This window comes from Trichosurus vulpecula, chromosome 9 (assembly GCF_011100635.1).
Source record: "Trichosurus vulpecula isolate mTriVul1 chromosome 9, mTriVul1.pri, whole genome shotgun sequence".
Taxonomy (NCBI): domain Eukaryota; kingdom Metazoa; phylum Chordata; class Mammalia; order Diprotodontia; family Phalangeridae; genus Trichosurus; species Trichosurus vulpecula.
The window spans coordinates 51,790,318-51,818,141 of record NC_050581.1 but is presented as its reverse complement, the minus strand read 5'-3'; the positions used below and the strand labels follow the sequence as shown (position 1 = coordinate 51,818,141).

The 27,824-nt window shown below is 42.1% G+C and overlaps 1 protein-coding gene across 2 annotated transcripts in view; it reads left to right on the top strand.

Annotated features, from left to right (window-relative positions):
- Positions 1 to 8,236: 8,236 nt before the first annotated feature.
- ABAT (4-aminobutyrate aminotransferase) overlaps positions 8,237 to 27,824 on the top strand; it is a 132,649-nt gene continuing 113,061 nt past the window's right edge. The window contains exon 1 of one of the 2 annotated variants that reach the window (XM_036739331.1): positions 8,237 to 8,364. The gene's annotated coding sequence lies outside the window, so the exon portion shown is untranslated. The remainder of the gene's footprint in view (positions 8,365 to 27,824) is intronic. The other variant, XM_036739330.1, reaches the window with a different exon arrangement.

The following is a 27,824-nucleotide window of genomic DNA, read 5'->3' as shown; positions in this document are numbered from 1 at the left end:
GCAAACCAGGTGGCAAACTGCAGAGTAATCTAGTGTTTGATAAACCCAAAGATCTCAGCTACTGGGGGTAAGAACTCATTATTTTACAAAAACTATCAGGAAAACTGCAAAGTAGTCTGGGAGAAACTAGGCATAGACCAACATCTCACACCATATACCAAGGTAAGTTCAAACTGGGCTCATAGTTTAGATGTAAGGTGATATCCTAAGCAAATTAGTAGAACATGAAAGAAACTACCTGTCAGGTAATCATAGCCAAATAACAGAGAAGATCACAGGAGGCAAAATGGATAATTCTGATTACATGCAATTTAAAAGATTGCATACAAACAAAACCAATGCAGCTAAAATGAGAAGAAAAGCAGGAAACTGGGAATCTTTGCAACAAATTTTTCTAATAAAGGTCTCATTTCTAAAATATACAAGGAATTCGGTCAAATTTATAAGAATATGAGTCATTCTCCAACTGATAAGAAGTCAGCAATCCTCTCACTTTTCAGATAAGGAAACTGAAAACAAATTCATGAGATACCAAGGAGGTTTCTCTGCCCCCTCAAAAAAAAAAGTCTCTCTCTTTTCCTGTCTGAAGTTCTTTATTTCTGTAACTCTGCATTACTTGTGTTATTTGAGGGCAGAACCAGAATTCTAAGGAAAATTTTAATTCCGAGGCAATTTTTTTCTACTGGGACAGTGACACAACCCTAGAAGGAACTCTTGAGTCTTACCAGGCCTTTGAGGTCACAACCAGAGAATTATTAGTAGAACAGGTGGCATCTACATGGAACCTTTGAGCCAAATACATTTTTTCATTTGACAACAATCTCAGAGCTGGGAGGGATCTCCTAGTTCCAAACCATACCTGAACAGTAGTGCCCTCAGTAGCATCCTCAAGAGGTGGTCATCCAATTTCTGCTTTTTCCTTCTAATGAGGGAACACTCACTACAATCTGAGCAGCCCATTACACTTGGGAGCATCTGTGATTGTTAGGAAGCTTTTTCTTATCTTTGATCCAATCTTACACTTTGCAACTTCTAAACACTGACCCAAGTCAAGCAAAAAAGTCTAATCTCATTTTTTCTTGACAGTCCTTAAAATACATGAAGATAAGTATCATTCTTCTCTTCCTCCACTGTCTCCACCCACTAAGTCTTCTGTAAAAATCTCCAGTTCCTTTAAACACTCCTCATGTGACATGGTCTTAGTCCTTTCATCATTCTGATCACCCTTCTCTAAACATACTCTAACTCATTGATGCATGTTATTAGAGAAGAAGAGAGGGGAGGAAAGGAAAGGAGGAGAGGAGAGGAGAGGGGAGGGAAGGGGACGGGTGGGGGGAAAAGGAGAGGAGAGGAAAGAAAGGGAGGGGAGGGGAAGAGAGGGGAGGGGTGGGGGGAAGGGAGGGAAGAGAAGTGCACAGTCAGAACAAAATACTTCATACATGACCTAAACAGTGCAAAGAATGGTAGAGGTATCATCTCTTTTATTTTGAAAATGATTCCTACACTTATTTAAATTAAGAGTTCTTAATCTTTTTTTCTGTGTTATGGATCCCTTTGGTAATCTAGTTAAATTTGCAGACCCTTTCTAGAATAATGTTTTTAAATTCATAAAATAAAATACAGAGTACTACAAAGGAACCAACTCTGTTGGAAGACAGTTATTCAAATGTACATATATATATATTCACACACACTTATATCTATTTAAATGAGTTCACAGATCCCATGTTAAGACCCCTACTCTAAAGTGTCATCTTCCTATGTATCTGGTGGCACAGTGGATACTGATGGGCCTGGAGTCAGTAATACCTGAATTCAAGTTTGGTTTCAGACACTTAAATGTTTGACCCTAGGCAAATCACTTAACCTTTGTCTGTCTCAGTTTCCTCACCCATAAAGTGGGGGCTACTAATAGCACTTACCTCTCAGGGTTGTTGTAAGGATCAAATGAGATAATCTTTGTAAAATGCTTTGTAGACCTTAAAATGCTATAGAAATGCTCACCATTATTACTGTTAATTTTTCTTATCATCATCTTCATGATGTCAGGACACTGAGCACTGCCAAGAATTCAGACCACTTCTACTCTCTCCTATTTTGGAAAAGGACAAGCAGATTAGTGTTCAAGTTTCTGTTAAGTCTCATTGTCTCCTAGAGAAGAAGGAGTCAGGGGACAGGAAGATCTTTTCCCAGTATAGTGTGTTATCAGTGGTTGTTCTACAATCCAATTTTTCTAAATGACACATGTTGTTTTGATATAGCAGATACATCCCTGTCCATCTTTTAACATCAATATCTTTATGGTAATGCTGTTTGGCTGTCAGTCAAACAGCAAGCATTTATTAAGTTCTTAATATATATACCAGGCACTCTGCTGTGGGAATACATAAAAAAAGCACAAAAATACAGTCCCTACCCTCAAGAAGCTTAAATTCTAATAATGGAGACAATGTGCAAACAACCATTTACATACACAATATATACAGTGTAAGTGGAAAGTAATTTCAAAAGGAAGGCACTAATAGTAGGGGACTTACCCCTGTGGGTGGGTGGAAGGTGCTGAGGGCTGTCTCCTGCAGACTGGGAGATTTTATCTCAGTTTTGAAGAAAGCCAGGACGCAGAAGTGAGGAGGGAGAAGATTCCAGGCATAGGGAGCAACCAATTGACAGGCATGAGCTTAGGAAAAGGAGGTCCTCTGTGAGGAACAACAGAAAATCCAGTTACTGTAGATCAAAGAATATGTGGAGGGAAGTAAAGTATATGAAGCCTGGAAAGGTAGGAAGGGGTCAAGTTATAGTGAATCGTAGATTCCCAAAGTCTCTGAAGAATTAATTTTACAGGTCAACCAAAAGCCAATAGAGATGTAATTGGTGGGTGTCAACAGGCTGCAACATATTACTGCTGAAGATCTGTGCAGGAAAAGTGGAAGAAAGAATATTGTCAGAGACATGTGACCAGAAAAGGATGTGCACTTGTCAGGCAGTGAGAGCAAAGGAGAATTGATGGATGACTCTCTTATTCCATTGGTAAATATGCAATTTCATACGATATAGAGGAAGCCCTCCAGCACATTGGTCTGACCCTTTGTGGAAGACTTACAGAAGGATTTGATAAATTCAATACATAATTGTTTATTAAGTACCTGATATATGCAAGCCATTATGTTAGGTGCAGGGATACAAAGAGCTATAAAGACAAAAATAAAGTAATTCTTGCTCCCAAGGAATTTATATTTTACACAAGGGAAGGGAGGATGCAACATGCATATAAATAATCCTATAAAATGCACAATGTTGTTTCAAGAGGGAGGTAGTGATAATAATTTGTTAAGGTATGAAGAAAGGCCTCCTTTAAGAGATGGCAGCTGAACCAGGCTTTGAAAGAACCAAGGATTCTACAAGAAAGAAATGAGGAAGTACATTCCAAACATGGATACTATTTGTATAGAGGTATGGAGGTAGAATAAGGACAGTAATGTTTGGGCAGGACAGTTAGACTAGAATGGAGAATGTGGGAAATATGAAATAACCGGAAAAATATGTGGGAGCCAAATAGTGGAGGAATATAAATTCCATGAAAGAATTTTGTATTTTTTCCCAAATAAACAGACATTCAGAGACAGACAGATAGGTAGATAGATAGAGACTGACAGAGAGACAGAGACAGAGACAGAGAGAGAGAGAAACACAGACAGACAGAGACAGAGACAGAGAGAGAGAAAAAGAGAGACAGAGACAGAGAGAATATATCTTAAGAGCTTATTATTTCCCTGGCACTATGCTAAGATCTAGGAATACAAATAAAAACATGCTAGACCATCTTTGCCCTCAAAGAGCTTACATTCTAAAAGGGAAGACAACAAACCAAAGAGAGTGGGAAGAAAACTTACAGGGATGGTGATTGGGGCCATAAAGAAGTATATCTACACATCATATCCAAGAGCAATTGCATGGTCGATTTGATCCTGGTTCATGGTTCTAGAGACAGGGGGAAGGAGAAAGCAGAGAACAAAGTAGGACAAGTGGCAAGGCTATGACGAAGATGGATGAAGAGTCAGGAATGAAATGATACATAGCTGGGGCTTTTCCTGAAATAATGGTCCAGAAGAGGCAGTCCCCAATAAGGAGAGAAGAGCCTAGGGATTTGACCCTTAAGACATTGGTGATAACCTTAAAGAAAGTAGTTTCGGTAGAGTTGTAGAGTTCAAAGACAGATCACAAAGAATAAAATCATCCCTTCCTAGGAGTTTGCCTGTGAAAGGGAGGAAAGAAACAGAACAATAATTTGAGGTTAAGAAAAAGATATTTCACTGAATAAGAAAGCATAGGTGGCTTCTGACCTGCAACGTTGAAAGTAATGGTTGGGGCAGCTAGGTGACACAGTGAGTAGAGCACCGGCCCTGCAGTCAGGAAGACCTGAGTTCAAATCCAGCCTCAGACACTTGACACATGTGTGACCTTGGGCAAGTCACTTAACCCCAATTGCCCTGTCCCCCCCCCCAAAAAAGTAATGGTCACCCAATAAATAAATGGTCCAAGGATATGAACAAACAGTTCTTTATTAGCAAACTATTAATAGCCATAAGAAAGAATGCTTCAGATCACTAATAATAGGAGAAATGTGAATCACTTCACAACTAGCAAATTAGTAAATATTATAAGAGATAAGAATATTCGATGTTGGAGATATTGTGGGAAGATATGCATAGGGTATGGTTAGTAGAACTGAGATTCAGTACAACCTTTTTGAAATGCAGTTTAGAATTATTTAAATAAAATGATTAAAATATCCATACTCTTTAATCCTGAGATCGCATTACTGGGCAGTAGGCCTTTTAAAAGAAGAAAGTCCCCATATGCACCAAATATTTATAACAACACTTTTTTGTAATAGCAAAGAATTAGAGATATAGAGGGTACTCATCAATCGAATAACGGGTAAACAAATTGTGATACAAGAATGTAATGGAATATTATTGCACACAAAAAAGATGGAAAGACTTTCATGAACTTATGCAGAGTGAAGTAAACAGAGCCAAGATAACAATATACACAATGACTACAATAATGTAAATTGAAAGAACAACCACACGCACAACCAGACACAACAACCACCACAACAAAAGTGAATGTTCCAAAAATTTCAAAGAACACAACTAATTACAAAGAAAATCTATGAGATGTTCTGAGCTAAGCTCCCTCCTTAAAGGGAGGGTTTAGAGTTCATGACTCCACCTTCTAATCACAGAGAAAGGGGCTAGTGATGTGGTGAAGTACCAAGGTTGACGAGGTTTTCCCAATGAGTTTCTCTGGGCATGGTGGAAAAGTCAGAGTCTCACTTGCAGCCAGGTGAGAAATGTAGTTTAGGTTAGATATTGGGACAAAATGAGGCCCTCACAGGTCACTGAACACTTAACGAAGGAGGTTTATTTTGCCCTAATACATTAGAATAAACAACAAGGATACAGTGGTACTTATCTTCTCTGGATGTGGCCCCTCCCCATCTCCATCTGGAAATGCATCTGATCAGTAAGTCAACTAAATATGGTGACTCACATGGTCTCAGGTACACACCAAATCAGACTACAAGAAGCTGGGACTTTTTTATTTCTCTCAACCAGAAGGCTGTTACAGGAAAGCAAGGGCCAATCAGGTTGCACGAAGAGAGGAAGCTGGGGCCGTCAGTCAAACAGGGGTTAACAGACATTAGGAAACAACAGGAAAATACTGGTCCTATCACTTAAGTGCTTTGTGTCAATTAGCATTTCTTTCGTCTGTGAGAAACATATTTCTAACAGCTGATTTGTACCATGCAATGAATAGCTTTCTATTCCCCATTCTTGGGACACCCTAGAAATGAGCCCAAACCCAAATTTTAAATAGTGCCCCCCAGGCATAAAGATAAGGATATATAGGGTTGAAAAGTGTGAGAAAAGGAGGTCTAACCCATCTCATTACAGTCCAGGCTCTCCCTGGACTGAACCTGATTTGAACTGTATGCACGTGTCCAGAACAAAAGAGCCTCCTAGTGAAGACGTCTGGGGTTGAGGGGTACTCGACACCCCAAAGTACTGACACGCTGGATCCTGCCGAAAGAATTCGACTCAAGCCTTCTCAGCCAAGGGAAAAGACAAAGTTTATTAAGGGTTTGCCATAATGGGTTGTCTTAAGAAATCCCACCCTTTGTGACGCCTGTTTTCACAAGCGGGCCAGATTCAATCTACAGAGCTAGATTGACTCTGAGCGCCTTCATGGAGGCAAGATGAAGATTATATACACAAAGATTGTGGGAGGGATTGAGGGGTGGTCTGGGGTGACTAGAGGAGGGGTTTAGGGAGGGACTTGAGGAGGAGGCTAAGGAGGAGCTTGATGGGACTGAGTTGAGGTCAGACTCCAGGGTAGGAAATAGCTAAAGACTACATGGAGATGACAGACAATAGAGGGTTAGGGTAACAGAGCTAGGGTATAGATATTTTGATCAGGATTAAGGGTGGGAAACAGCTGGACAGTAGAGGGCTAGGCTAGGCAGAGACTTGGGCCCAATGGTAATGCAAGGCCCATGGCCTTGGAGGAAGGCCAGATCCAGTTGGAAGACTCAAGGAGAGTTCAAAGGGGCTCCCAGAGACTGTACCCCAGGTTCAAAGGGGTTCCCAGAGACCGTGCCCTCATCACTAGGGAGAAGGAATGGATGCAATGCCCTAGCTCCTAATGTTAGATTAGAATTTCTGATACCCTTGTATTCTGTGCCTTTGTAAAACTTCCTACAATAGGAGGAAGATTCACTATGCAGTCCCAGTCTGTAGCAAGGACTGGTCCAGATATCAGGAGGAAATTTAGGAACGAGGAAAAGAGACCTTTGTTTGGAACTTAGATTAAAGTCAGCAACTTTGGGCCCCTGAGGAGCTCCACCCCCACCTTCTTCTGTCTTAGTGGCTAGAGCACTAAACTTGAAGTCGAGAAGACCTAGGTTCAAATTCTGCTTCAAATCGGTGATGGGGAACTGGAGAGTTAGAGTAGGTCTAAATGTGGGTGTCCTCTACATAGAAATAATAATTGAATTCATGAGAGCTGGTGAGACGATCAACGTAGGCCCACGGTGGATTGAGCCTTATACACTTGATAGCTGTGTGATACTGGGTGAGTCAATGCCTCAATTTCCTCAATCCATGAACTGTTGGATTTGAATGCCATTAAGGTTCCTTCCATCTCTAAATCTAGGATCCAATGTCCCTACCACTCCACACCTGAGGGCCATGGTTCCTTAGGCAATACAAAGGGGAGGAAAGATGAGACAGAGTCTGACTTGGAGAGGGAAGTAGGGATGAAGCTAGAATAGGCAGCAGTCTGACCCTGTGGATGAGGATTGGGGAGAGAAAACAATGAATGAGAGTCTGACCTAAAGATGAGGAGAGGATGGGGTGGGGGTGGGGGGGTGTACCAAGCTTAAGTATGACCTCCATACAAGTAGGGCTGAAAAAAACAGGAATCAACATAATCTAATCGAGTCTTCTGGATACTGGCTACATTCTAAAGACGGAGGAGAAAAAGGGTGCTACTGGCTGGGGGAGGTGTCATGGTATACTTCAAAGTCTGATGGATTTAGAATGGAAGGACTTGGATTCAAACCCGTCTGACCTTAGGAAAGTCAATCAGCTTCTCTTGACTTGTTTCTTCAATTGTAAATTGAAGAGGTTAGACTACTGAGGCTTCTATGGTTGTATGTATTGGTGGGGGTGGGAAGATGGGATGGGAGGGGTTATAGACTAGAGGCTGACCTATAATTTGGGGACCATAGAGGTGGGGGTGGGGAGAAAGACCGCCAGAGTCTGACTAGGATGGCATATGGCGGAAAGCAGGGAGGGGCGACAGTTTGGAGTGACATAGGGGGTGGGGGGAGAGAATAGAAAGAAAAACTGGCTGGAATCTACCAGGATAGGGCAGAGGGCAGGTGGGACCTGGTTAGAGACTGAGCTAGTAGGGGTGGGGGGAATTTACATCGTAATCCCTCGGTCTCCTGGAAATCTATCCCCTCCTCCCTAGCTCCTTGGCCCCCAGGACAAACACTGACCCAGAGCCTCCCCAGCCTGAGGCTGGACCTTGCCCCCTGGCTAGCTCCCCCAGCATCCTCCTCCTCGCCCCTCCCCCCGGGGGGCGGTTGCCCGTTCTGGCCCTGCTCATTGGCTGTGGCTGGAGCGTGTTTTGGAGCCACGGTAGTGATTGGCCGGAGCGGCGCGGCAGAGCCGGGGAGCGAAGCAACCGGGACAGACCGGTGGGAGAGCAGCGCTGAACGCCTGGTCCGAAGACCTGAGCGTTTTGAGCCTTTCTGAGCCGTCCGTAGGACACGGAAAGCCGCCTGAGCGCGTGGTGAGTGTGGGGCCCGAAGGACCGTGGATCCCCGAAGGGAACTGGGTGGAGAGCGGGGTTAGTGTTACAGGGAGAGGATCAGGATCCACCCTGATGGAAGATTTGAGTGTCCCCCCCCCTTTCGCACCCCCGCGCGCAAGACGAGATTTTTGCCTGTGGTGTGAAACCCAGAGGTTCAAGATTAGAGTATCCCCGACAAAGAGAAGAGAAATAGCCCACCCCATCCCCGCCCCCACCCCCGAGAAAATATGAAGTAACCCTCCCAGAGCTCGGATTGATGATTCTCTAGAGGAGAAATAGGATGTTCCTTCTGGGAGGTCAGGGTCACCGCCCTCCCCTCCCCAAAACACACACACACACACACACACACACACACATGATCATAGTGAAGACCCTTCTCAGATCAGACATTTATATTCCTAGAAAGGAGAGACAAGACCAGGGTCACCACAGATGAGAGGTTAGAACATCTCTCAGAAACTGGTAACCACCTCTTAGACCATGTTGGAGGTACAAATGGGAGATTTGAGTGTTCACCCTTAGACACAAGTTCAGGATGCCCTCTATTTGGAGGAAAATTTTGAGCTCCTCATCCCCAGAAGGAAATCAAGACACTGTTTTTGCCCCAAGAATGGAAATCAGTGTTCCCTTTCAAAGATGGAGACTTACATATCTCTTGATTGACACCCTGCCTTAGAGATGGAATTAAAGTCCTTCCACATTAGACATGGGGCCAGGGCGGTCGCTCACGCTCTCTCCCTCTCTCCCTCTCTCTCATAGAAATTACCCCTTCCAAAATGACATACTGACTGACTCCCAAAAAGTGAGGGACAGGTCATTCTAACTTCTGTGGGGAAAATGATATTCCTTAAAATTTACTCAGTTTGCTTCCTAAGACTGCCCATGAGGTTCCCTCTGGTGACAGATTTGTAGTGATAGATTTGGGGCTTGACAGCCTAGCAGAAGAATTAGCTCAGAAAAAGAACTGAGGCCACATCCCAGAAAAGTAGAGTCCGGCAGAGGTCCTCAGGTGCTTTTCCCAGTGGAGAAATGCTGGCTTAATCCTTGGGGTTTTCAAGAGCAGAGCTGAAATGTTTGATTATGAGAGAGTGTTCTCCCAGTTCTGGCCAAGGCCTCTGGCCTGACTCCATTTCCATCCATTGCTTTTTGCTAGGGTCTGACTAGGAAACATGATGTTGGTGGGTATGACAGCAGAGGCCCTGCAGCAGAACAGAAACAGTACCCAGATGAAAGCAGGCAGTTTCTTAACAGGAGCTGCAACTGGCAGGAAGGTTGGGCAAGAAAGAAGGGAGGAAAGAAAAGATTCCCAGAGCTGCCTTCCCCAAGATAGGGGAGAAAAAAAACTTGTTTGTTTTCAAAACAGTTCAAGCGTACGTACGGAGGTAGATTTGTCTAGGGAGCCTGAGAAAATGCCTTCTTGATAAGTGCAAGTGATAGTCCTGAAGTCTTAGTTATTCTGCTCTTGTTCCTTAGAATTCTCCCTTTCTCCCCCATGTTCTCTTGAACTCATTGGCATGACTGTATCTTTCCTAGAGGTAAATATAAAAGCAGCACCTCTGTCCTCTCTTATCCTGATCTTTTAGTCCCTCTTCCCCCACAGAAATCTCCCTACTCAGCACTTTTTTTTTTTCCAGGGAAGAGTTAAAAAAAGTAATCTGAACTCTGGGACTTCTCAAACCACTCCCAACTCTTTTCAGGATCTATAGATACAAGTCATACAAAGGGCCTGTATTCTCATGGCATTCCATTGCCTGTCTCCATGACTTTGGCCAAATGGTCCCTTTTGCGTTCCCTCCTGACCTCTGACCTTCTTTCTCTGACTTCCTTCAGAGCACAATTCCAATGCCACATCCAATCTGAGGCCTTCCTGCGCCCCCCCTCCCCTCGCCACCACCAATATCAGTATCTTCTCCTTCTTAAAATTACTTTGTATGTAATTTGTATTTACTTGTGAACATGTTGCATTCTACCACCACTCCAACTCCCCTTTACTAGAATAAGCTTGTTAAGGACTGGGACTGTATAGTTTTGGGGGTTTTTTTTGGCTTTTTTGTTTCCTAGTATCCCCTGCCTTTTATATAATATGTGCTCAATAAATGTGAACTGGATTGAATTCAGCTGAGGGGGGGAAACAGGCTCAGTGATGAAGTAATTCTGAATGGTTGGGGTGTTCCTTGAGGAGCCTGGGTATGGGTTTCTTGTCAGCAGATGGATCAGGTCATATTGACCTAGAGCAGGGATCGAAGTTCAAGGATAAGATAAGGAACGTGAGGAGTTCAGAGACCAGCCTCCTACTGCTTCCTACAACTCGTCTTGTTGGGTTCAAGTTTTTATACAAAAACTCCTTGAATCAGCTGATGGATGACCTAGATCATAACTGCTGAACTCAGAGTCAGGACAGTGATTCGCTCCTTGAAAGCAGAGACCAGAGTGATCTCAGGAAGTGAGAGCTGGAAGGAAATGTAGAGACCATCTACTAATCCAACCCTCTGATTTAATTGAGGGAAAACTGAGACCCAGAGAGGGTAAGTTACTTGGACTTTTGACCTGGAGCCAAATTCAAGAATAAGATTAGGAGTGTGCAGAATTCAGAGACTGACCTTTTGCAGTTACAAAGGTCACCTGTTGAGTGTATAGCAGAACTAGGATTGGAACCCAGGTCTCCTGATTCTTCCTAATGCTGCTGCTTGGGAGAATCTAGAGTCTTGGTCTCTATAGCAACTCTAAAGTAGCACCTTTCTATTCCTCCAAGCCTGAAGAATATGTGTGACAATCTGATTCCTTTTGATATGCCAGAAGCCAATGTGTTATTTCAAATGAAATCTAATGGAAGATAAAGGGTGGTTATAAGAGCCCTTGTTGCTTAGATTTGCCACAGAGACCTTTGGTCTTCCTGTTTCCATTAGAATCCTGGTGATCTTAGTTTGTATTCCACCTCAGTTACACAATGGACTTAGGCTATCAGGCCTCCCTATGTCACCCCAAAAGCACCCAGCACTGGGACTGTGTACATATTTGGATGCCAAACAAGTGCTGTTGACTGGATGAGTATAAGGAGCTTCATGAGTCTGACTTACTCTCTCAGCACCCATTTTCACAAGGAGGAATGTCATTACACCTCCATTCAGGGTTTATACCAGAGGGACAGGGGCAATGTGAGCAGGGATCAAAGGATTATAGGTTTAAAGCTGGAAGGAACCCTAGAGGCCATCTAGTCCAACCCTCTCATTTTACAGGTGAGGAAATGAAGCTCAGAGAGAAGTGTTTTGCTCAAGGTCACACAGGGAATAAGAGAAAGAGCTGGTAACCAAACTCAGGTCTTCTAGGTCCCAGATCCAGGGCTCTTTGCACAGCAGTTCCCTGAGCAGGGGCAGAGGCTCATCCTCTAGAGAAAATACAAGTTGTCTTCTCCTAGAGAACTTTGTGACCTTAAGAGGGACTGGATGAGTTTGGGCTCAGTCACTTCAAGAGGCTTCCTCACATGATGGTAATCTGCTGTTTTGTGCTAGGTATGGGAATCTACCTATCACTCAAGGGCTTCTGAAAAGTTCTGACTGAAATGGTGGCTTTAGCCTTTCTGCTATTAATGCTTCCTTTCCCTGGGCACCTGCCTGCCCTACTTCCAGGAAGGGATAAAAAAGGGAAAGAAAGCTTAGTGAGCAGAAGCATTCTGTTCTGGTAGCCTTGAAAGACCAGCTCAGCTAGCTGGATCAAGCCCCTGCCCATTCTAGCCAAGGAACAAGAGGTGATCCCTGCGCATTCTGGCCATTGTGTGCTGCTGATTTCATTTCAGAGCCATACTAAGAGTTTTTGTCACCTTGGAGCCCAGCCCATATCCCTGGGGGACAAACAGACTAGAAGCAAATGACCCCAGAAAACTGTTCTCTGTGAATTCAAGAGTGTTGAAGGGCAGTGATCTGTATTCAGGCTGGAAGAAGCATGCTTATGGATGGGGATACGGGTGGGACAGGGACGGGATGCTGGGGTGAGTAGAGTTCTGCCACAGCTGAGATAACACGGAGTGGGGAAGGGAATCTGTCTAGCAATATCTTCTCGCAGCTATTGCTGATGACTCCTATAGACCTTAAATGGACAAAGATGCAGGGGAAGAGTCAGTAAGCCATTTCTTGCTCTGAAGTGAGAGGATGTATGGACTTGAAGTCAGGAAGATGTAGATTCACACTCCCCCTATATACATGCACACACACTTACTAGCTACATGACCCTGGGCAAATCCTTTAACCTCTCTGTGCCTCAGTTTCCTCATTTGCAAAAGGAGGGGGTTGGACTTAATGATCACTTAAGGTCCCTTCTAGCTCTAACTCTATGATAAGTAATTCCTTCCCAATTAGTTTCTAATCGCTGACATTTTCAGTGAGTGTAATTCAAGGTTTACAGCAAAGTATTTTGCACCCTTGAGATAGTACTATCCTGATTTAAATCTGGCAGGAACCTTTGAAGTCATTTAGTGCCACCCACACCTCCTTTCTTTTTTTTTTAAACAGATAAAAAACCTGAGACCCTTCAAGGTGAAGCAACTTGCTCCCAAATTCCACATAGGTAATGAATTATAGAGACAGTGTTAGAACACAGGATCTCTAACTCCAGATCTGGGTCATTTTTCACTGTACTCCTACACCTGGAATGCATTACCTTTTTTTGTTTGTTTGTTGTTTCTTTGTGGGTTTTTGAGGGGTTTTTTATTTTTATTTATTTTATTTTTTATTTTTATTTATTTATATTTATTTATAGTATTTTATTTTTTCAAATTACAATAAAGATAATTTTCAACATTCAGTTTTTTATGATTTTGAGTTCCACATTTTTCCTCCCTCCCATCTCCCCTCCCCAAGATGGCAAGCAATCTGATATAAGTTTTACATGTGCAATCAATTTTATTCCCTTCTTACTACAACTTATAGAGTCTCTCCCTTCCTTTAAGATTTAACTGAAGCACTGTCTTCTCCAGGAGACCATTCTTGATCTCCTCCAACTGCTAGTGCCCTACCTCTCAAACCGCTTTGTATTTAAGCAATGTGTATGTATTTGTTTTATTCACTTTTCATTTATGCTACTATACAGGTGTATATGTATATGAGTTCACAACTTCCCACACACACTTATTAGCTATACTTATAGGTGCATATACACACATATATGCATGTATATATACATGTGTACATATGTGCATATAAATGCATGTGCTCATATATATGCACACACATACATACACATCACATGTACTTGTCTCCTCCATTAGAATGTTAAGTTCAATGTGAATAGAGATTATTTGATTCTTTGAAGTGCTTGGCATATAGGAGAAGCTTAATAAACACTTGCTGGTTGGTTGATTGATTATCGAGGCCCTGAAGCCCCTAGAGAGTGGTGGCCTTATCTAGAGTGACCGAAACTATTCTCTGGGAGAAAGCCTTCAGTCTATAGGAGCTAAATGCAGTCAGTCCTCAGGGAAGGGGTAGGGTCTGGGTGTCAACATAGCTAATTTTTGTTGTCGTTATATCATTCACAGTCATGTCCAGCTCTTTATGGCCCCATCTTTTGAGCTTTCTTGGCAGAGATACTGAAGTAGTTTCCCATTTTCTTCTCCAGCTTATTTTACAGATGAGAAACTAAGGGAAACAGGGTTAAATGACTGGTCCAAGGTCACACAGATAGTAAGTGTCTGAGGCTGGATTTGAACTCATGAAAATGGGTCTTCCTGATTCCAAGTCCAGTGCTCTATCCACTGTTCCACCTAGCTGCTAATATAGTTAAATAGGAATTCTCAAAGAGCCAAATGGCTTCTCTAAATCTTTACCCAAAGTATAGTTTTCCCATCCTGTTTCAGCCACTGGCCCAGGGCATTTTTTTTTACTTTTTTTTAAATTGCATTTATCCTTGAAAAGTATCTCAATGTTGAAATATCTCTGGAGTTTCTATTTGAATTGGTTTCTCATGGGCCTCTATTTCTCCATCTCTGCCAGAAACTTAATTTGCAAAAAGACAAAACTTCCAGTTTAACCCATTCCCTTCAATGATAACGCCAATTTAAAAAAAACAAACATTTATTAATTGCCTACCGTGTACCAGTCATCATGCTAAGTGCTTTACAAATATTATCTCCTTTGATCCTCAGATAGCCCTGGGAGATAGATGCTATCATTATCCCCATTTTACAGTTGAGGAAATTGAGGCAGACAAAGGTGAAGGGACTTGCCCAGGGTCACAAAGCTAATGAGTGTTAGGAAGTAAGCTAGCTATTAGTCAGTCAGTCAGTAAAACACTTATTAAGCACCTACTGTGTGCTAGGCGCTGTGCTGAAGACTAGTGATACAAATAAAAAGTCTCTGCCTTCAAAAGTTTATAATCTAATAGGAGAAAACAATAAACAAAGCCTAAGGGGAAAAGGTGCCTGGTTTTGGGGCACTGATGGAGAAGTCCAAGGAAGTCCAGTAGAGTGCAACCAGGGGGGAACTGAAGAGATGGCTGGCTTAAAGGGAGGTTTTAGAGTTTGTGCTCAGAAGGACAGGATGCTGAGGAAGTGTGAATACCAAGGCTGATTGGATCCTGCAGGATGGTGGCATTTCCAGTGATGAGGCCCCTGAAGGATGATGACAATGGAGATGGCCAAAGAAAGTCCAATAGAGTGCAGCTAGGTGGGAAATTAACATAGAACTGAAGAGAAGGTAATGGACAGGTACCCCAAAGGCTTTTTCCACATCACTGCCCAAAACATTGCTGTGGAATCTGGGGATTTCATAAATAACATTATAGCTAGAAGAAAGCATTAAAGCTTGAAAGGAACTTAGAAACACACGTAGTCCAGCCCCTTCATTTTCCAGATGAGGAAATGAAGACTGAGAGAAATTAAGTGACTTGCCCAAGGTAAGGTGACAAAGAAACCAGGTTTCCTGACCCCTTGTCCCACACTGTAAATTACTCTGCCTCTCATCCGAGAAGCATTTTTTTAGGTTTAGAAAGGCAGCACAGTGTAGTGGAAAGAGCATTGGTATGTTCAAGATTTAGATCTGATGATTTCTGATCATGAGATTTTGATGGCTCCATGTAACCCTTTCTGGGCCTTTGTGTCCTCATTAGTAAAAAGGGGAAAAGCAATACTTGATCTACCTGTGAGGATTTAAACTATAAAGTAGTATGTAAGTATGGGATATGTTTAGATTTCTAAGAAAAGGATTTCTCATCTAATGCCTGCCAATGCTGGACAGGTCCCAACGATCAATGCCTTTGCATCTGACCACAAAATTCTGGTGGCTTTATACCATACTCCTTGGAAGGTATTTCTACAAGCCAAGTTGGCAGTTATAGGAGGTTTTCCAGCAGGAAATCTTGGGCAGTGACTGAGGAAGTAGAGAAATGTGTCTTCAGGGGCTTCAATTCTCTATGTGGTAGTAACCAGCTCCTCTTCCCACCACCCACCCCTGTGTGAAAGCAAGTGCAAAAGACAAGAGACAGGAATAAAAGAGGGAAGGAAAGGCTGATTAAGCACCACTCTATGAGGCATTTACAACTATTATTTCATTCGGCCCTCCTGGCAGACCTGGGAGGGAGGTACTACTATGATCTCCATTTTATAGTTGAGGAAACTGAGGCAAGAAGAGGTTAAGTGACTTGTCTTGGGTCATACAGCCTCAAACACAAGTGTTTGAGAGACCAGATTTGAACTCAGGTCTTCCTGGCTCCAGGCCCTATGGTCTTTCCACTGTGCTACCTGGCTACCTCTGAGCTATAATTAAGGGTTTTTTTCTCTTTCAATACAATAATAGGATTCAGAATTGAGAGGGACTTCAGCGGTCACGGGGTCCAAACTCCTCAATTTACAGAAAACATACATGACTTTCTCAAGGACATTCAGCTAGTAAGTAGCTGAACCAAATTCTAAACTCTGATCCTCTCACTTCAAATTTAATGTTCTCCCTGCTGCTTCCTACTCAAGAAGAGAAGGAAAGAATTTAAAGGAGGGGAAGAAAACCAAGAACTAGAGAACTTTTCTTGAGATTGTCTCCTTTTCCTAATTGACATATGTCTTTCTGAGAAGTCATTGTAGAGATGTTTTTGTTTTCCTGAATTTGAGTCTAATGACCTTTCCCAACTCTGAACTTCTGCCCTATACTGGAACTCTCTATGGTATAAATCTCTGTCATGCACCTTATTATAAACTTCATTATCTTAATTCTCCCCCTTATTACCCATTGTGATATTGTTTAGTGCTGTTCCAAAAATAATTCTGCAATGGCTTCTTGGGTTTGTCCTCTTTGGAAGTCAATTAATGATTGAGCCCTGATTGGGCTGGTGTTCAAATCCATGGCACTTAACTAAGACAGCTACTTTTAGGGTGTCTAAGAGCCTGCCAGCACTGCCTGAAGCTCCCTTTTAGTAGAATAAATGCCTTGAGGAAAGGGATTTTCATTCTTGTACCTGTCCATGTCTTGTATACAGTTGGCACTTAATAAATGCTTGTTGAATTTGGATTGTTAATTTTAGTTTGGTCTTTCTTTTTGAATCTCAAATTCTATTTTCCCCTGCATGAAATGGCTCCCCACTTTCTCTCCATTTCTCTGAAACTATCAGGTTCCTCCTCCATGTACCCTTTACTGACCAACCCAAGCCACAGTGATCTCTGTGCCACTCTATGGGCCACTGTTAGGTAGTGAAAGAAGGACTTATTTGGAGTCAAAGAACCTAGCTTTCTTGCTCACTACCTAGGTGTCTTGGGCAAGTCCCTTCCCTTCTCTGGGCCTCAGTTTCCCGATCCATAAAAGGAATAGGTAGAACTGAATGACATCTAACGCCCCTCTAGCCCTCAATCCCTTATTTTCCATTGCCTTCTACTGTTATCTTTTACTCTGTATTTATTGCTTTTCCCAAATATACCGTAATACCTTTGAGGGAAGGGTCTGTGCCTTATAATAATTGCTCATTTAATAACTGTCGATGACTGTCCCTGAAGGCAGTTCTTAAAATACAAGTGCTTTTTAGGCAGCTTAACCCATGAAAGCCATCATCGGGTAGATAACATGGAGAAAGAGAGCTGGTCTCAGCATCAGAAGAGACCTGAGTTCAAGTCCCATCTCTGATAGATACAGAGTATGTGACCCTGGGCTAGTCATTTGACCTCCTCAATGACTATAAGTTGCAGAATAATTTACTGTTATAGAGGGAGTTTCATCCCTGGAAGTTCTCTATCATGATCAAATCATAGCTCTCTTTTGTCCTCACCCTGGAAAAAAAAAAAGCCCTTAGCTACGCTTAGTCTATCAGTTCCTTTGTTGTTATGTTTATTCTTCATTTTTGAAGAGGACCATGGCGTCAGGGAAATGATGACATGACTTGCCTTTGACTGTGAATTGAGTGAAGGAGGGCCGTGCAAGGTTACCAGCCTCACTTTCTCCTCCAGAGACATCTGGGTCCAGTGGCCAGATATTCAGCAGGACAACTGGAGATGACCCAGGATGCAATGGGGGACCCTGGGCCTTTTAGGCTAAGGCCTTTTCAGGTTCTCACTTAGAGTGAATAGGCCTCTTTAAGAAGTGAGTCAAGGGATGGCTCCTTTAATTAGAAAAAGGAAAAAAATCAAGCTGGGAGCAGAAGACCCTCAGGGTTGCTGTTCCAAAGAAAAAGCAAAGAGCAAAATCCCTGGACTAGTCCTTTGACCTCCTCACTGACTATAAGTTGCAGAATAATTTGCTGTAATAGAGGGAAGTTCTCTATCATGATCAAATCATAGGTCTCTGTCTGTCCTCACCCTGAAAAAAAAGCCCTCAGCTAAGCTTAGTTTATCAGTTCCTTTAACAAAGAGCAAAATCCTGAGGAAGGGAACAAAGGACAACTCATTGGGAGCCAGAGTAATATGAGGGCCCTGGGTGCTTGAGAGGCCTAGTCATAAGGTTTAGAGGGGACCTAGAAAGGAACAAGGTGAATGCTGACTTAAGTTCACCTACAGATGTACTAGACTGGCAGGGCTGGAAGGGCCCCTAGATTAGACCCATGTCTCTTCCAGAACCTATCATTTTGCAGATGAGGAAGCTAAGGCTGGGAGAAATGAAAACAACGAGAAAGTTGGCCACATGACATAGTGAAAAGAAGCTTGAATGCCATGTCAGAACTGACACTCAGTGGTGATCTTAAGCAAAGCACTTTAATACTCTGGGCCACATTGGCTCAGCTGCTACATGAGAGTTTTTGCACTTGGGATAGAGGGAGTTCTTAACTTGGGGTCTATGGATAGATTTCAAGGGATCCGTGGCTTGGATAGAAATAATACATATTTTCTTTTAACTACTATCTAACTGAAATTTAATATTTCCTTTGGAGGTCCCCAATACAAACAAGAACCCGTGAATCATATGATGTCCAAGGCTCTGACCAACTCCAAAGCCTGTGACCTTGTAAACTCAATCTCTTGACTGTTGGTAAAATATGCTTTCGACCACACCGTACTGTTCTCTGTCCTGGCCAGCCCTGGTAGTGTTTTTTCCTATAGGATCTTGAATATCTTCATTTTCTCAGGAAGGAAAAAAAACTATAATGTTATGGAATCTCCATAGAAAACTGTTTTTTCCTCCTGAGCTGTTAATGACAAATATATACTTGAACTCTAAGCAATGCGATAGAGTCTTAGAGCAACACAGAGTTCTAGACTCCTAGCAGAAGACTTTTAAAAATTTGTTTTCTCTGTGGAAATCCTACTAACTGCCTGGGGAGGGATGGTGCAGACCTATGAGTTTGTTAGTTCAGGGAACTCCTACTGAGGAAATTCTATTTACTAAACAGAATGGCAATGGTTGTGAAATGATTAATCTTGGAGAGCTGCCTGGGGCACTGAGAAGTCAATTGACTTGTTCAGGGTCACACAGCCAGTAGGTGTTAAAGGCAGAACTTGAACCCAAGACTTTCTATCTATAAGGGAGCTTTTTATCCTATAGGCCTTATTAGGACTGCAACCAGATTAATTACATGCATTGATTACCCCTGTTGCCCTCAGTTCTCAATAGGCGTCCCAATTTCAAATCCCTAGCCCAGACTTTGCAAGAAATCCTTTCAAGGGGCAAAGCTGAAAATTAGCAAACACGAGAAGCATTTGGGAAGATTGAATGATTGCATTATTCCCTAGATTGTGCACTGGGAACAGCTGGCACTTTTGCTTCAGGGCCCAAAACACATGATCTTAGGTAGAGTCGAGGCCAGTTCCATAAAATCGGTTAGTTCCCATGTGCTTGGCTTAATAAGAGTGGAAGGTAAATAAATTACATAAGATAGATACTGCCTTGATGGTAAATAGACTCCAAGACCTCATTCTGCACTAGGCCAGGAACAGCGTTTCAGTTACTCTGTCAAGGCTTAGGGACTAATTGACCTTGGGAAAGGTACATCTGTTCCCTCATCTCTAAAATGAAGAGGTTGTACTAGATTCTTGATCTTTTTTGTGTCGTGGGCCCCTTTGGCAGTCTGGTGAAGCCTGTGGATCTCTTCTCAATAAATATATAAAATAAATAGAACTACAAAGGAAATTAATTTATATTGAATTACTTATTAAATTTCTTTTAAAAAAAAAACAACTTTACATGCCCCAAGTTAAGAACCTGTGAAATAGAGGATCTCCAATGTTTCTTCCCAATATGAATCCTATGAATCTGAATTGTGTGGTAGGAAAAGCAGTGAACTGCAAGATTTGGATGTGTGGGTCATGAGAGAGTGCTTGAGTTAGGGTCAGGAAGACAGAAGACGAAGGAGGAGAGTCAAGGCTTCAGGTCCTACCTTCGGCATTACACTAGCTGTAACACACGGTAAAACTTCCTTTTCCTCTCTGTGCCTCAGTTTCCTTATCTGTAAAATTAGAGGTTGGACTTGCTGGCCTCTAAGGTACCTTCCAGAATAAGGATCTTTAGAGATAACTCCAGTTCTGTGATTCTCAAACTTTTTGATTTACAAAGACTTCTTTTTAATGTTTTTTTTTAAACCCTTAGGCTCCCACTACACAATAATATATTCTTGTTGACTAAGAAAATACATGATAACAAAAAGCTGTTATGAATTCAGTAACACTTTTAAATGCAGCTAACAGTATCTATACTCTGTACATTTGAAATATAGTAATATGAGTATATAGAGATGAGGGCGGGAGGAGAGGAAGAGAACAAAATTTATTAAGTGCTTACTATATGCCAGCACTATCTTAAGTGCTTTTGCAAATATCATCTCATGTGATCCTCCTGAGAACCCTGGGAGGTAGGTGCTATTATCATTAACATTTAACAATTGAAGAAACTGAGGCAGACAGGTTAAGTGACTTACCCAAGGTCATACAGCTAATAAGTGTCTGAGGTAGGATTTGAACTCTGCTCTTCCTGACTCTAGGCCTAGTGTTATATCTACTGTGTCCTCTAGCTGGGCTTGGAGTCAGAAAGACCTGAATTGAAGTCCTGCCTCTGAGAAATACTGCTGTGTGACCCTGAACAAATCATGTAACTGCTCTGTACTCCGAAAAATGTACTAGGATTCTAAATTGCAGAGTAGTGGTCATACACATTGGTAAAGGTAAGGTAATTTTAGATAAATTTAGAGTTCCCTACATCAATGACATCACAGGTCTAGCTAACATGCATGTTACAATAATCATATATAATGTTATGTAAATATATTGTATGCGATACATTTTTATGTATTCTTATGTATATGACTAGACCTGGAATATATGTGTGTGTGAAGAGACATTATTCAACCTACAGGAGATATGTTTGCTTAGTTATTATACTGTTACACTGTATATTTTGTTGGGGCTGAGTAAAGATTAATATAGCACTCCTTGTGCCTTTAACTCTCACAAATTCGGAGCAAGTGATGAAACTGAGTCCAGAAAGCCTAAGGAATTTGTCCATACAGCTAGTAAAAGACAGAGCCAAGGCTTGAACCCTGATCTCATGTCTCCCAGTTTCCCCCTCTCTAATTCTAGTTTTGCTCCTAAGTAGTCATGGCATTGGGAAGGTCACTTAGCCTCTCTTTGCCTCAGTTTATCCATCAATCAAATAGAAATAATCTTCTCTGTCTTCTCCACCGACCAGGGTTATTGCTATTAGATGACTTATTGTAATGAGAAACTGCTCTGGAGATGTTAGGAGTCCTGTGTAATGTGGACTAATAAAGCTTATATAACTTTATGAGTACCACACATATCTCATCCTTTATCCCATCGGATTCCCACAACAAACCCGGGAGGCAGGTATTACAAGCATCATTAACCCCATTTTACTGAGGAGGAGGCTGCAGTGTCAGAGGTAAAACAACTTAGCCCAAGGTCATTTCTCCAGTATTTCACTTACTTCGCAGTGACCCTCCTCCCTAATAGAACCTTATGCTGTCACAAAGTAAAGTTAATAAGCAAAGCAAATAACAATTGTCTATGTATGCAAATATGCTTAATTCCATACCTGTAGTTCAACATCTCTCTGACAGAAGGAGGAAATTATGCTATGCTATCTTTTCCCACTTTTTTTTTTGGAGGCAAGTGGCAGTTAAGTGACTTGCCCAGGGTCACACAGTATCTGGGGCTGGATTTGAACTCAGATCCTCCTGACTCCAGGGCCAGTGTTCTATCTACCGCTCCACCTAGCTGCTCCTCAATAAATATTTATTGAGCACCTACTTTGTGCCAGGCACTGTGCTAATCTCTGGGGATACAAAAAGAGGCAAAAGACAATCCCTGCCCTCCAGGAGCTTACAATCTAAAGTCATGATTGGCCGCTGCATTGATCGGAGTTCTGAAGTCTTTCAGTGTGGCTTTACTTGACATTATCATGGTCATTGTATAAATTAGCGGCATTGAGGTGGGTGAGTGCTGAACTTGGAGTCAAGAAGACCCTGTCAGACCCTGTGTGACCCCAGGGAAGTCTCGTAAGCTCTCTCAGCCACAGTTTCCTCATCTGTAAAATGGGGATAACGGTAACACCTATGTCTCAGGGTGGTTGTGAAAATCAAACGAGATAAAACACATGTGAGGTGCTTTAAAAAACTTAAAATATTAGGATTCTAAATTGCAGAGTATGTACGTACCCATATGTTACTTAAAATACTTACATAAAAGCCAGCTATTCAGTTACCCTCCTGATTCTGCATCAGTACTTCTTCATATTTATCATTTCTTACGGTACAATAATATTCAATTATTTTCAGATACCCTGGTTCTTTCAGCTATCCCTTAGTCAATGGCTACATGCTTTGTCTCCAGTTCGTTTCCATCCAGGAGTCTTTCCACTACGACTCTGGCTTGCCAGCTCTGACAAGAGTCTAGAATCACAGCCTTTCTGATCCACCCAGGTATTCACTAGGACTTCAAGGGGCTCTCCCTTGTTAGAGGCATTTGTTTCTCCCACGGGATTTGACTTGAAGTATAGAATTGTGGATATAGAATTCTTACGGAAAATTTTTAATGATGAAGAATTCAGTGAGATTGGTAACCCTCATTTGGTTACAATCATGTTTTTCCTCTGCCTGGTGACTAGTTAATTGATTTTCAGAGAAAGAAGAGACAATTGGAGAATGGATAGACAAACAGCAGTGTCTTCAGTGATGCATTTTTGGCTGCTTTTCCTGTGCACCCAAGGGGAGAATAAACTCATTTCTGAGATTTCAGTCCAATTCCAATGTAATCCTCCCACTCCAGAAATTCCACTGAGGAGCAAGCCACTGATTCTATCTGGGGTTCCCAGAGATGTTATAAAATGAACATCAGGTTTAAGAACAGGCCTTACTACTGTCGAGCTGCCCTAAAATTATTTTTAGCTGTATGCCCAGCTCATAGCACAATGCCCACCACATAACAGGTGCTGATAACTGTTCATTACTGGACTGATTAATTGATTGGCTGGCTTCCTGCAGCTAGTTACTACCCTGTGGCCCTCTTGTGATCTTGAAACCAGTTGGATCTTTGGTGACCCTTTCTCCCTTACTTGGAGGGATGAGAGAAGAGCGCTCATCATTGGCAATGGGGAAGAAATATGGTCTTCCTACTTTGGTATGTGCCTCTAACACCCTCCTAAATCAGCAAGCAGACCTAGCCCTTTGCTACCTCCTGTCACCTATCATCAGGTTTAAGAGGAAGAACGTATATCCATGGTGGGGCACACACCAGAAGGATAGAGAGGAAAAGCGAGTGGCTGAGTGTAATGACAATTTAGATTTGAAGATCTTTCCTACCCATTAATAGACCATGTAACCTGCTGACCCCCAGGAAGTCTAAGTCGTATGTGGTGGGAAGAGCTTGCTGAGAGGAAAAGGAAAGTGTGTCACAGGAAATTCAGAGAGAGCAGACATGGAGGCTGTGCTGTGAGTGATGGTTGGTGGCAAGGCCCCAGCAGGAGGGGTGGATGGCTTTGAGATGGAGTGGTTCTCTGCTGTGATACTATATATTGAATTCTTTGCTGCTGTGATGGATTGGGCTTATTGGTTATGGGATTTGGTTGTCTGGTGTTTGAATAAATGGTTTATTTCTTCTGTCTTCTATATGGAGAGTCTCTTATATTTTGCAGTACGGAACCTCGTAGGCATTTTGACGATTATTGTCTATATTGTGATTATTGCCTTGCTCATACACAGAGTTGGAAAGAGTAATGGGCCTCCCTTAGGGATCACTCCAAGATTCTGAAACCCTCCACCATAGGCCTGTCATCATACAAGTGTCTTTGACAAAGGACCTTGGAACATTGGCTGTGGTGCCAGAAGGAAGAATCATGCTGAATCTTTGTAGTTTCTATGCCACTGGGCTGCAAGTACTTTCAGAACCCTGGTTGCCCTACCTAGTCATGGCTCCATTGGTCAGAGACCTTAGCTGGGATCTCTGAGAGCTCTCAGTCTAGGTTCCTGGTTCTCCAAGAAGTCTGAATTCAGTAAAAAAAAAAAAAAAAAAAAAGTATTTTAGTTTCTACAACCATTTATTGAGTAGCCACTATATATGCAAGGCATCATACTTCCTTCTTTCTAATCCTTTCCCCTTTTTTTAATTTTCTATTTGGCTGCCTCCTCCTTTCCTCCAGCAGTCCCACTTCATCCTCTGTCTGGCAGGTACCCCAAGGCCTACAAACCATTAATAAGGATAATAGCAGTCCCTTCCTTTTATACTTTGATGCTTTGAAGGATCCCCAATTTCATCCATTCCTTCAACAGACCTGTTCATATTTTCCCAGAAATCAATTCTCCAAAGAAGATCAACCCAGCTCATTGGAGATTTTTCTTGTATTCATTTAATATGTCAAAGGGCACCAGCTCAGGTTGTCCCCTGGTTGTTTCTCCTTCTTGAAAATGATTCCCCCACCTCCTTTTCTCACCATGCATAATCTTGAGAATGTCTTTTTCACCATTTCTCATGAACAACAACATAATAGTCCAGGCAAGAGGTGCGGATGGAATTGGAGGGGTGACCAGGTGAATGGAAAGAAAGAGCTTGATATGAGGAAGGATTGTGGAGGGGGCACTCCCTACACCTGGGAGAATGCCCTTTCCTCCATTTCTGGTTGCTGATTTTCTGCCTATCCTTTAAAGCTAAGCCCAGACATGGAGCCTTTCTTGATTTCTATCCTCACCCCAAGTTGTGCTTGATAATCTGATGTCACAGCACTTTATACTCATCTTATGAATTTGTATTCTTATGTGCACTTTATCTTTCCATGTACATCATTATAGGTGTCATCTTGTCCTATCAGAATGTGAGGTCTTTGAAAGCAGGCTTTCTCTTGCTTTTCTGTTGTATCCATAGTACTTAGCATAATACAATGCTTTGTTAGATAGATGATTTCATCGATGTGGGTACTAAGCATTTACTAAGTACTTTTTCTTTCTTTTATCTCTTTTCTCCCTTTACTAGATTGTAAATTCCTTATTTATCTTTTCATCTCCTTTAGCACCTAGTACAGTTGTAGGTAGTGACAAGGGGGTTATATTATGTGTGACTTGAAGGGAGGCAGAATAGACATCTCTAGCCTCTTCTCTCCCTGTCCGTCTCCAAGGGAAACTTTCATTCCTACCAGGAAGACAAATAGGAGATTGGAACCAGTGGTTACCCCTTTGCTCTTTTCAGAGAGAGTAGGTATCAGGCTAGAAGTATGTCTGTCTGCTCCCTCAAATGTCATTCACCTAGGAGATTTGATTGGGTTCCATCTAACTTTTTTGTCATTTTGTGGTGCATAAAGACCCGAAGTTCTATATGCTAAGCTTGACCCTTTTCCTACCTAATACCAGTTCCACAATGAACACACATAGCAAATAGCAGAGAAACCTATTTATCCAAATTATAGCAAAACAAAAATCAGAGAAGGTATACATAGGAGAATATATATCAGACAATATGGAGTGAAGGAGCTCTCCCACTGCGAGTGAGATAACTCAGCTCAACCAAGAGTGTCTTTGATCTCACCCAAGGGGAAACTTCCACAGTCTGTAGTGTAGCAAGCTGGAGTTAGAGACATGATAGAGACTGTCTGATCCTCTCTTGTCTTCCCAGAGTCTTTTTCTTCAGCAGCCTGTTGCGGAGGTGTACTAGTTCATCTTTTCTCTCCAAGATGGAAGCAGACTTGATGCTATGCAAAGAAGAGTCTTCTTTAGAGAGTCTCCAAAGGGGTACTGGCTGAGACCTGAGGTTCTCATCTCTCGCCATCTCTACCCCGCCCCTCACAGAGGGCAGGGCCTTCATCTCCACTGATGAGGAGAGAGGCCCATACCAATGGGCTTTGGGACAGAGGTTAAAGAGGTACATTGTATATAGCTGATGATTAATAAATACATCGAATGAATGAATGATTAGACCAACATTCAAAATGTTTAACCTAATCAGGCCCCAGAATTTGTTATTGTACACATAAAAAATAAAGTTAGCAGGTAGAAAAGAGTACAGCTGGGGTCCAGCTAACTAGTCCTATTCTCATATGCCCCAATGCAGTTCTGGCCCTAGCTGGACATGGCATGATGTTTCAATTTGGAGGAGAAGAGAGAAGGGGAAAGAGAGAGAGAGAGAGAGAGAGAGAGAGAGAGAGAGAGAGAGAGAGAGAGAGAGAGAGAGAGAGAGAGAGAGGAATAGAAGGAAATGGAAAAAATAAAACATTATTCTCATATTCTCATTGGGATTAATGCTGTAGGCCTTGGAGATACACACTGTTACCCTCAAGGTCACTAAGAGCAAAAGTTAGATTATCAACCTAGTCAGCCAGAACTAAAAACACAGAGTCCAACATAGTCTTATAGTGGGGGACCTTTTTTGTTCTTAGTCCTAGTAGGTCATTTTTATGAGCTAGAAGTCGTGCCTGAGCTAGCCTACGCAACAAGGCATTCAGGAGTAGTCTCTGATCTCTTCTACTTGTGCCTGAGACCTGGTCTGCCTTCCTCATCCTGGTGTCTGACAGTTCCAAGGACCTTGATTAAGACACAAGTCTGGGTTTTAAAAGAATAAAACCAATGCCTTATAAGCCAGCACAAAATCTAATTAAACTGTCCTTCACTCTCCCAAGACAGGAGTACTCCTTAGAGCTGTTTTTAGCCCAGAAGATGGATGTGGTTTTCATGAAACCGGGCATCTATTTCCTCACCCACATTGACATTCTCAGTTTTCAAAGAAGTGAACTCATTAAGATTTTTTTTTTTTAAAAAAAAGGTATCAGAGAGCTGTAGTCAAATAAACTTTCCCCCATCCCCAAGCCCACTCTGGGTTTTGGTATATTGGGGTTGTGGGATGCATTGCAGGGGTTTTCTGAGACCTGCAAAGGAATTGAAAAAATGGTTGCATTTTTCAGGAGAAATTGGGGAGGATGGGTTTAGAGATTCCAGCAAATAGAGGATTCTAGCAAGTTTTTGTTTTTGGCAGAAAATGTTTCAGAAGGTTCTGTTCAACACCATGACTTTTCCAGTTCTTCTGATGATTTCAAGGAGACATCCACAATTAGGCCTTAGTCATGTTGTGTTGAAGATTCATAGCTTTTCAGGCTACCCACCTCCTGACAGACAGGTGATGGACTAATGTGTAGCATGAGGCACATTTTTGGACATGGCTAATGTAGGAAGTTGTTTTGCTCAACTGTATATTTGTTATCAGGGTTTTGTTTGCTTTTGTTTTCCCCCAAGGCTGGGGGGAGGTAGTAGGACGAGAAAGTAGAATTCTGTTTGCTGAAAAAAAAATTAAATTTTAAAAGATTTTACAGCTTCTAATGATCTCCCAAGGAGGTTTACTAATGTCCCTTTTACTTTAAAATTATTTTTTCAATTAACAAGCAATTATTATTTCTTCCTCTTGCCCTTCCCCCTGTGAGAAAAAAAAAAACAAAACTTTTATAACAGACAGTCAAGCAAAACAATTCCTACATTGGACATGTCCAAAAAATATGCCTCATTACGTATATTAGGTGCATCACTTCTTTGTCAGAAAATGGGTTGAAGTCTTCATCAGT